This window comes from Vombatus ursinus, unplaced genomic scaffold (assembly GCF_900497805.2).
Source record: "Vombatus ursinus unplaced genomic scaffold, bare-nosed wombat genome assembly UNPS02014941.1, whole genome shotgun sequence".
In the NCBI taxonomy this organism is placed as follows: Eukaryota; Metazoa; Chordata; class Mammalia; order Diprotodontia; family Vombatidae; genus Vombatus; species Vombatus ursinus.
In genome coordinates this window covers 7,661,282-7,669,105 of record NW_020954719.1, presented here as the reverse complement: position 1 = coordinate 7,669,105, position 7,824 = coordinate 7,661,282, and the positions used below count along the sequence as shown (strand labels likewise).

The window sequence follows — 7,824 nt, the reverse complement described above, 5'->3', positions numbered from 1 at the left end:
AAAAGGGAAAAATAACCTAGAACAGAATCTTAGGCAACATAAACAGTTAGAGGTTGTGATCTGGATGATGAGCCAACAAAGGAATCAGAAATATTGGTTAAATGGGTAGGAGGAAAACCAGGGGAGAGGAGTGTCATGAAAACCTGGAGAGGAGAGAGTAACCAGGAGTAGGGAGTGATCAACAATGTGCAACCTCCAAAGAAAGGTTGAGAAGGATGAGGCCTGAGAAAAAATGACTGAATTTGGTAACTAAGAGATCACTAGTGACTTTGGGGAAAGTAGTTTTAGTTGAGTAATGAATGAGTCCAAGAGTTGAGAATTGAGAGAAAGTGGAAGCAGTATAGAAGGCATTTTGAGGAGTTTGGCTGGTCAGGAGAAGAAAGATAAAGGACAATAGTCTGAGGTGATGGTAATGAAGGATCTTTAATTAAGGATGAGGAGGATTTAGATATGTTTGAAGACAGCAAAGAAGGAACTAATAAATAAAAAGAAGTTGCAGATTTGAGAGACTGAGAAATAGAGGTTGGAGAAAGGCAGGTTGTGAGAGGAAGACAATGAACCAGTTTTTGACATGATAAATTTGAAGAGCTGGTAGGACATCCTAATGCACACATATGACATTTAGTTGTAAATGCAAGACTTAAGGTGGAGTTAAAGATTTGGGAGTTATCTGCATAGGCATATTGAAGCCTATTCCACACCACTAGAACACTGAATAGATGCCTTGTTTTCCATTTCCCTGAACTCTTGTAGCACCTGTTTTCTTGTAATAGTTAACCTACGCTACCTTGCATTGCTACTTATCTTTTCATGTATCTGCCTTGTCTCTCCCAACTGGAACTGTAAATTCCTCCAGGACAGGAACCATGACCTGTATTTTACACTTCTTTGTCTATTACACACTATGACATACACAAAATAGGCACTCAATTCATGCTTGTTTTTTGACAGTGATAATCTAGCTCGAGCTCAGATTCTGCCAGGTATCACTATCTGTACAAGTTTGAACAGGTCACTTATCTTTCCTAGGCCTCAGTTTCCTCAACTGTACAATGAAGATATTAGACCAGATGATCCCTAAAAAAATTTTTTCTAGTTTTAAAATTCCATTATTTAAAAAAGAAACAACAAAGCTGGAATATTATACTCTATGTAACCCAGGGTAACACCATCCTGGGTTTTAGGTTTCTCCTATAATCCTTTAGTGAAATCAGATTTGTTTCCAGTTTACTTTGGAAGCTGGGGTGGGGATGAAAGCTCTGCCAAAAATGTTGTTTCAACTTCAGTCTCCCTGGATCTTCAAGGGCTTAAAGAGAGAGGACGTTCATAGAATCATAGGATTTAGAGCTGGATGAGATTATTCGCTTCAACCCCCTCATTTTACAGATGAGGATACTATGGCTCAGGCAGTTCATACAGGTGGTGAGAGAAATGCTAAATTTGGTTCCCATAAATTCAGTAGGAACACAGGACTGGGGAGATTGGTTTATTAGTTTATTAGCTTATTGGTTTGCACAAATGTGCAAACAGGATGAGGGAGAGATTGGTTTTCAAAGACTCTATAAAAACAATAGATATTGCATGGCAAACACAGGTGTTACACGGGACCTGCAGGAATGTTGAAAGGAGAGGTAGGACAAGGTGGGGGTTAAAGCCAAGTAATCCTATATAACTGCTTGCTCTGCTTCTGTATTGGTGTGTGGGGTCCCGTGAGGGAACATGCATACCCGCTTCTTTCGAGAATTGACAATAAAGGTATCTCTTCTTTCACTCCAAAATTATGATTTCATAATTACCCAGCTAACTCTTGTTTGGGGAATTCAGCGAGCCCAGTCTCTGGTTGAATTATGAGTTGAGTCTGGGGTCTTTATAACAGATGGTAAGTAGCACAGCAAGGATGTAAACCCAGGTCCTATGCCAAAACTGGTGCTTTTCCCATTATGGCCCATGGGAGAACAGGGGGTAAGAAAAAGGGGGAGGGGCCACCCCTAGGCTGGTGCAGGATGGGGGCAAATCACATTGTGTGGGTCCTCATGCATGCACTATAACCTTTTTGTCCAGAGTCATTTAGCTAAGATGAACCTTAAGGGTAGCTTTAAAGGAATTTTTTTCTGAATACTCAATCAACGAACATTTGCAGGATGTGCCTACTAGTGCCTACTAGTGGCTACTGTCCCATGTCCTAGTACTGATGAAATACAAACTTAATGACTCCCACGTTGAAGGTATTTCCAGGAGATTCACAGAGAGTCTGTGCTGAGAGGAGACCAAGGCCTCAAGAACTGGTATCTGAGGCTGAATAGTGAACGCTGTGATGAATAGAGAATTACACTTGAGGACAGGAGCCCTAGATTCAAATCTTGCCTCAGACACTAGCTGTGTGATTCTGGGCAAGGAGCCTGTTTACTCATCTGTAAAATGAAAGGGTTAGACTTGATGGACAGTAAAGTCCCTTCCAGTTCTAAATTTATGATCCTATAATCCTGTGAAATGAGGGAAGGAGGGAGAAATACAGCAAGAAGTCAGAAAAATAGCAACAAAGCAGAGAAAGGCAAAGAACAGCAAAAGTCAGTGAGCAAGAAAGAAACTGGAAGACAGAGAAGGAGCAGGTGAGACCACAGAAGAAATGAGATTTTGACCCTAGTCTGGGCCTGGAAATCTCTGGGTGCTAAACTGGCGTCCTTTCCTCCAAGGAAAAGGTAGATCAAGTTTGTCTCTCCATGTCACAAGATGAAGCCTGAGGCGACTGGCAACCAGGAAAGCCCAGCGGACTGAAGGTCTAGGGGCCCAGGGAGCAGTCCGGCAGAGCGGCAGCCACTGGCACACTCAGGCAATCACCTGCATCGGCCCTATTAGCATAAATCCCATTAGCAGTTTCCTGGCAGAAGCTCAGAGTCTGGGTGAGGGGGAGGAGAGGGGTGGGGGCACAAGCCCGACAATAGATGACTAAAATAATGGGACGGAGACCAGCGTCCAAGGTTTTCTTCCCTCATCCTGCCAAGCTCCTCCTGGAAATGTTGAGAGGTTTGTACCTCTGGATCCCATCCCATCAAACTGGAAGTTTGGAGGAAAAGAGGTCAGAAACCTCCTACCCTTGCCTTTACTCTTCCTTTTGAAGGCTTGAATGGTTGGTATAGAAAGTTAAATGGGACTCGCCTGGGATAAAGGTGACCTTAGATATGTTCCTGCAGTAGTTATGCTTATCATGAGATCTCCCTTTCCTCTTTCCTCTTATGTTCTGAAAGTTTTTTTCAGGGGTGGGGGGGAGGGGCATGGTGGTGGTAGAAGATTTCTCATTGGATTCATTTTTAAATTGCTATTTCTAAGTTCCACCCGTTCATACAGGTCATTATTCACCCACTTCATCCCTGATTCACTGACACTCCACTACTCTCCATCAAATTATCCCTCTACCAGCACCCAACATTTTCCCCAAGACTCACCCCTTCCAGGAAATCCATTCTTAGAGGGTTCCTGATTACTCCATTAATCTTTTATTACAGTAACTTCCACTCAGTCCCTCTACTTCTCTCTTCCCAACCCTTTCCTCCATTACTTCTGTCCCTTTATAACTTGTATTTCTGATTTTTGCTTCTTATATTTCATTGTCAATGTTGGTGCTTGTTTTATCTCCTCCATTAGACTAAGTAATCCCTAGTTGAGAAGGCCCCTAGAATCCTGGGATAGGACTCTCCAGAGGTTGCTCTGGAATGGTGACTAAATAACTGCTTAGGAATGAGTTTTGCTCCGGATAATCATTGAACCATAGAATGTTAGAAGTAGGAAGAGACTTAGGGCTGGATACTTTAATTGAATTTCCTTATTTTTGTTGTAGTTGTGGTTATTCAGTAAGTTTCAGTCACGTGTGACTTTGTACCCCGTTTGGAGTTTTCTTGGCAAAGATACTGGAATAGTTGGCCATTTCCTTCTCCAGTTCATTTTACAGATGAAGAAACTGAAGCAAATTGGGTTAAGTGACTTGCCCAGGGTCACACAGTTACTAAGTGTCTGAGGCTAGATTTGAACTTGAGTCTTCCGCCCCTTCCTTATTTTATGTATAAGAATACTGACCCAGAGAGTTAAATTGATCTGCCCAAAGTCTGAGCAGGGCAGTGTACAGGGGGCACTACTATCTTCCTTGCTCTGGACACTACTACAACATTAGATTATATAAGGTTACTTTTTTTTTTTTAGCAACAGCATTATAATCTTGACTCATATTGAGTTTGTAGTCAACTAAGACTCTTGTCTTTTTTTTAATGTGCATTGTTGATTCTTTGAAACTAAAGCAGGACTTTATTTTATGTATTTATTTAGTTTCATTTTGTTAGTTGCAGCCCCAGACTTCTGGTCTGTTAGATTCCTGAATCTATATTCTGTCATCCACCTTACTAGTTAGGTCTCACAGCGTTGTACCATTCAGGAGTGTGATGAACGTACCTGCTATGTCTTTTTCAAGTTAAGCATTTATTAAGTGCCTACTGTGGCCTAGGCCAGGGGTGGGGAACCTGTGGCCTCCAGGCCACATGTGGCCCTCTAGGTCCTCAAGTTCAGCCCTTTGACTGAATCCAAACTTCACAGAACAAATCCCCTTAATAAAAGGATTTGTTCTGTAAAACTCAGACTCAGTCAAAAGGCTACACTAAAGGACCCAGAAGGCCACATCCCACCCCTGGACTAGGCACTTTTCTAAACTTTGGGGATACAAAGAAAGGCAAAGGACAGTCCCTACTCTCAAGGAACTCAGTCTAATGGGGAAGATAACATGCAAACAACAATGTGCAGACGAGTTATATACAGGATGTTGATGGGAGGCACTAGAATTAAGGGAGATCAGGAATAACTTCCTATAGATAGCCGGAACTTTAAGGAAGCTAGGAGGTGGAGATGAGGAGGGAGATCAACAGCCAGTGAAAATGTCTGGAGTTGGGAGATGGAGTATCTTAAGTGAGAAATCTTTTTTTTTTTTAGGCAATTGGGGTTCAGTGATTTGCTCAGGGTCACACAGCTAGTAAGTGTCAAGTGTTTGGTCTGAGGCCACATTTGAACTCAGGTCCTCCTGACTTCCGGGTCAGTGCTCTATCCACCTAGCTGCCCCTTAAGTGAGGAATCTTAAGGAAGGCAGTGTCAGTGGATTACAGAGTAAGGGGTGGGGATGGGGGTATGATAGAAGGGGGAAGAGAGTGAGGTGATAAGGGCTGGAATTCAGGAGGTGCCAGTGTCTGAAGTCCAGTGTCAGAGAATTTAATGTTAAGAGAGACGTTATGAAGGTGAAATCGACAGACCTTGGTAATAGATTGAAAATAAGGAATGAAAAAGAGAGGAGTTGAAGGTAACACCTACATTGGAAGCCTGAGTGGCTTAAAGGTTGGTGGTATTCTTGACAACAATAGGGAAGTTAGAAAATAGGGAGGGTTTTGGGGGAAAAGATAATGAGTTCAGTTTTGGTCGTGTTGAGTTTAAGATATCTATGGGATAAGTCAGTTTGAGATGTCCAATAAACAGTTGGTGATATGAAACTGGAGCTAAGGAGAAAGGTTAAGACTAGAAAATAGATCTCAGAATCATCTGAAGAGACAATAATTTAATCCATGGGAGCTGATGAGGTCACTAAGTGAAATAGTATAGCTAGAGAAGAGGGCCCAGGACAGAATCCTATGGGACACCCATGATTAGTGAGAGTGACCTGGATGAAGACCTAACAAAAGAGACTGAGAAGTGTTTAGATAGGAGGAGAACCAGGAGAGAGTCGTGTCTCAGAAACCTAGGGACAAGAAAATATCCAGGAGAAGTGGGTTATCAATAGTGTCAGAGGCAGCAGAGAGGTCAAAAAGAATGAAGATTGATAAAAGGTCATTAGATTTGGCAATTAAGAGATTATTAGTAAGTTTTCCGGGCAGCTAAGTGGTGAAAAGGATAGAGCTCCAGGCTTGGAGTCCCGTAAGACCTCACTTCAAACTCAGCCTGGGACACTTACTGGTTGAATGACCTTGGGCAAGTCATTTAACTGTCTGCCCAGTTTCCTCATCAGTCCAATGAGCTGGAGAAGGAAAGAAAACATCAAACTGGGTCATGAAAAGTCTTACCCGACTGAAAAACCACTCAACAATAAAGTAACTTTGGAGAGAGCAGTTTCAGATGAATGAGAAGCCAGACTGAAGAGAGTTAAGAAGAAGGTGAGAGGAATGGGAGCCTTCTCAAGGGTTTTAGCCACAAAAGATATGGGATGACAGCAGGGATGGAAGGATCAAGGGAGGGTTCTTTGAGGATGGGAAGACACAGGCATGCTTGTAGGCAATAGAGAAGCAGCCAGGAGACGGGGAAGAGATCGAAGATAAGAAAGAGTGGGGATGATAAGAAGGACAATTTGTTGGACAAGAACGGAATGCACATAGAGGGGATTGCCTTGGCAAGAAAGGTGGGAAAGGGATGGAGGTGGAAATGGTGGCAAAAGTCCTCTGGGAGATGTGAATTGCCAGTCGTGGTGAAGAAGGCCACTGGGACATCTGGGGAGGTAGGGGAAAGGTGACATGGTGGTGCTGAAGTCCATGTTGAGGCGTCTGAATCTAGGAACAGTATCCCCGAGGTTGGTTCTTGGCAGAGGAAAAGTGCTATTTGTGAATGCAGGCTATTTGGGTCATGTCCATGTTTTCCTCATTTTACAGATGGAGCAGCCTAACGGGGGTTCGAATCCTGCTCCTGATAGTAGTTGGGTGACCCTGAGTCCGGGATTCTGTTTCCTCATCTGTAAATTGATGCTCTGAAAAGTAATGGCGTGTAAAGTCCGTTCCAAGTCTAAATCTATGATCCTTTCAAACCCTGAGGAAGTGCGCAGGTCGAAGTTCAATTGCCCTCAATCAACATGGCATCCTGATCGGCTTCATTAGGAAAGACCTTAACCAAAATGGCGGCTTGACCGGCTTCGTCTGTGCATTGTGCGCAGGCCTTACGCGGCGTGCTTGCGTGCGTGCGCGCGCACTCATCCGCAGGGTGTAGGAGGAATATACCGCCCTCTGATTGGTCGCTGGAGGATTTCAAATCAGAGCGGGTGCCGCGGCGTCGTGCTGCAGTTGGGTGAGGCGCTGTTGGGAAGAGAGCGCGGACTCGGGGTCCTGTGGACCACCTGGCCGTCTCCGTTCAGGCAGGTTTGCTGAAAGGGCTGCTCCGCGTGGGCTTTGTGATAAGGGGCGGTGGTTTTTAGAGTTCTGGCCCTCCTCGGCGCTACAGTGGTTGTGTGTGTTGGGGCCGGGGGCGGAACGAAGGCTGCTGCTGTCCGAGGGGGCTGATACCCCTTTGGGAGATCTTGACCTGAGGAGCGGGGGCAGAGGTAACAAGGTGGGGTAGGTGAGGAGGGGGTCGCGGGGCGGACTGGGGAGGGGCGGGCCATGGGGGAGGTGAGGAGGAAGGAATGTGTTCTGGAGCGGCTGGGGTACACCAGAGTTGTCAGAAACAGTGGTTACCCCTGCCCACGCATCCCGTCGCTGGCTGGCTTTAGGAGGGGAATGCGCATGCGTGAGGCAGGGTGGGCAGGGGGCTGCTGCACGGGGCGTGGCAAGCTCGCTGCTGTTTTCAAGTAATCTTGTCCCCATTTCACAGATGGGAGGAATTGAGGCCTTGAGAAGTTCAAAGGCTTATATGAGAGTGTACCCAGCTCCATAAGTGTCAGAGCTGGGACTTTGATCCAGGTTTTCGGCCTCCGCTTTCTGCTATGCCTTTGCTACATTCTTACACCACATAACTGGGTGGTAGTGGACTGGATGTCTGAGGTAGTGATAGTGATAATGGTAATAGCTAGCATTGACATAGCACTCTAAGGTTTTTAAA

At 44.8% G+C, this 7,824-nt stretch overlaps 1 protein-coding gene across 7 annotated transcripts in view; it reads left to right on the top strand.

Annotated features, from left to right (window-relative positions):
• The first annotated feature begins 7,056 nt into the window (after positions 1–7,056).
• Positions 7,057–7,824, top strand: part of RACGAP1 (Rac GTPase activating protein 1) — a 36,656-nt gene continuing 35,888 nt past the window's right edge. For 3 of the 7 annotated variants that reach the window (XM_027844500.1, XM_027844501.1, XM_027844506.1), the window contains exon 1: positions 7,057–7,141. The gene's annotated coding sequence lies outside the window, so the exon portion shown is untranslated. Of the gene's footprint in view, positions 7,146–7,172; positions 7,328–7,824 lie in introns of those variants that run through there. The other 4 variants (XM_027844505.1, XM_027844503.1, XM_027844502.1 and 1 more) reach the window with 3 other exon arrangements.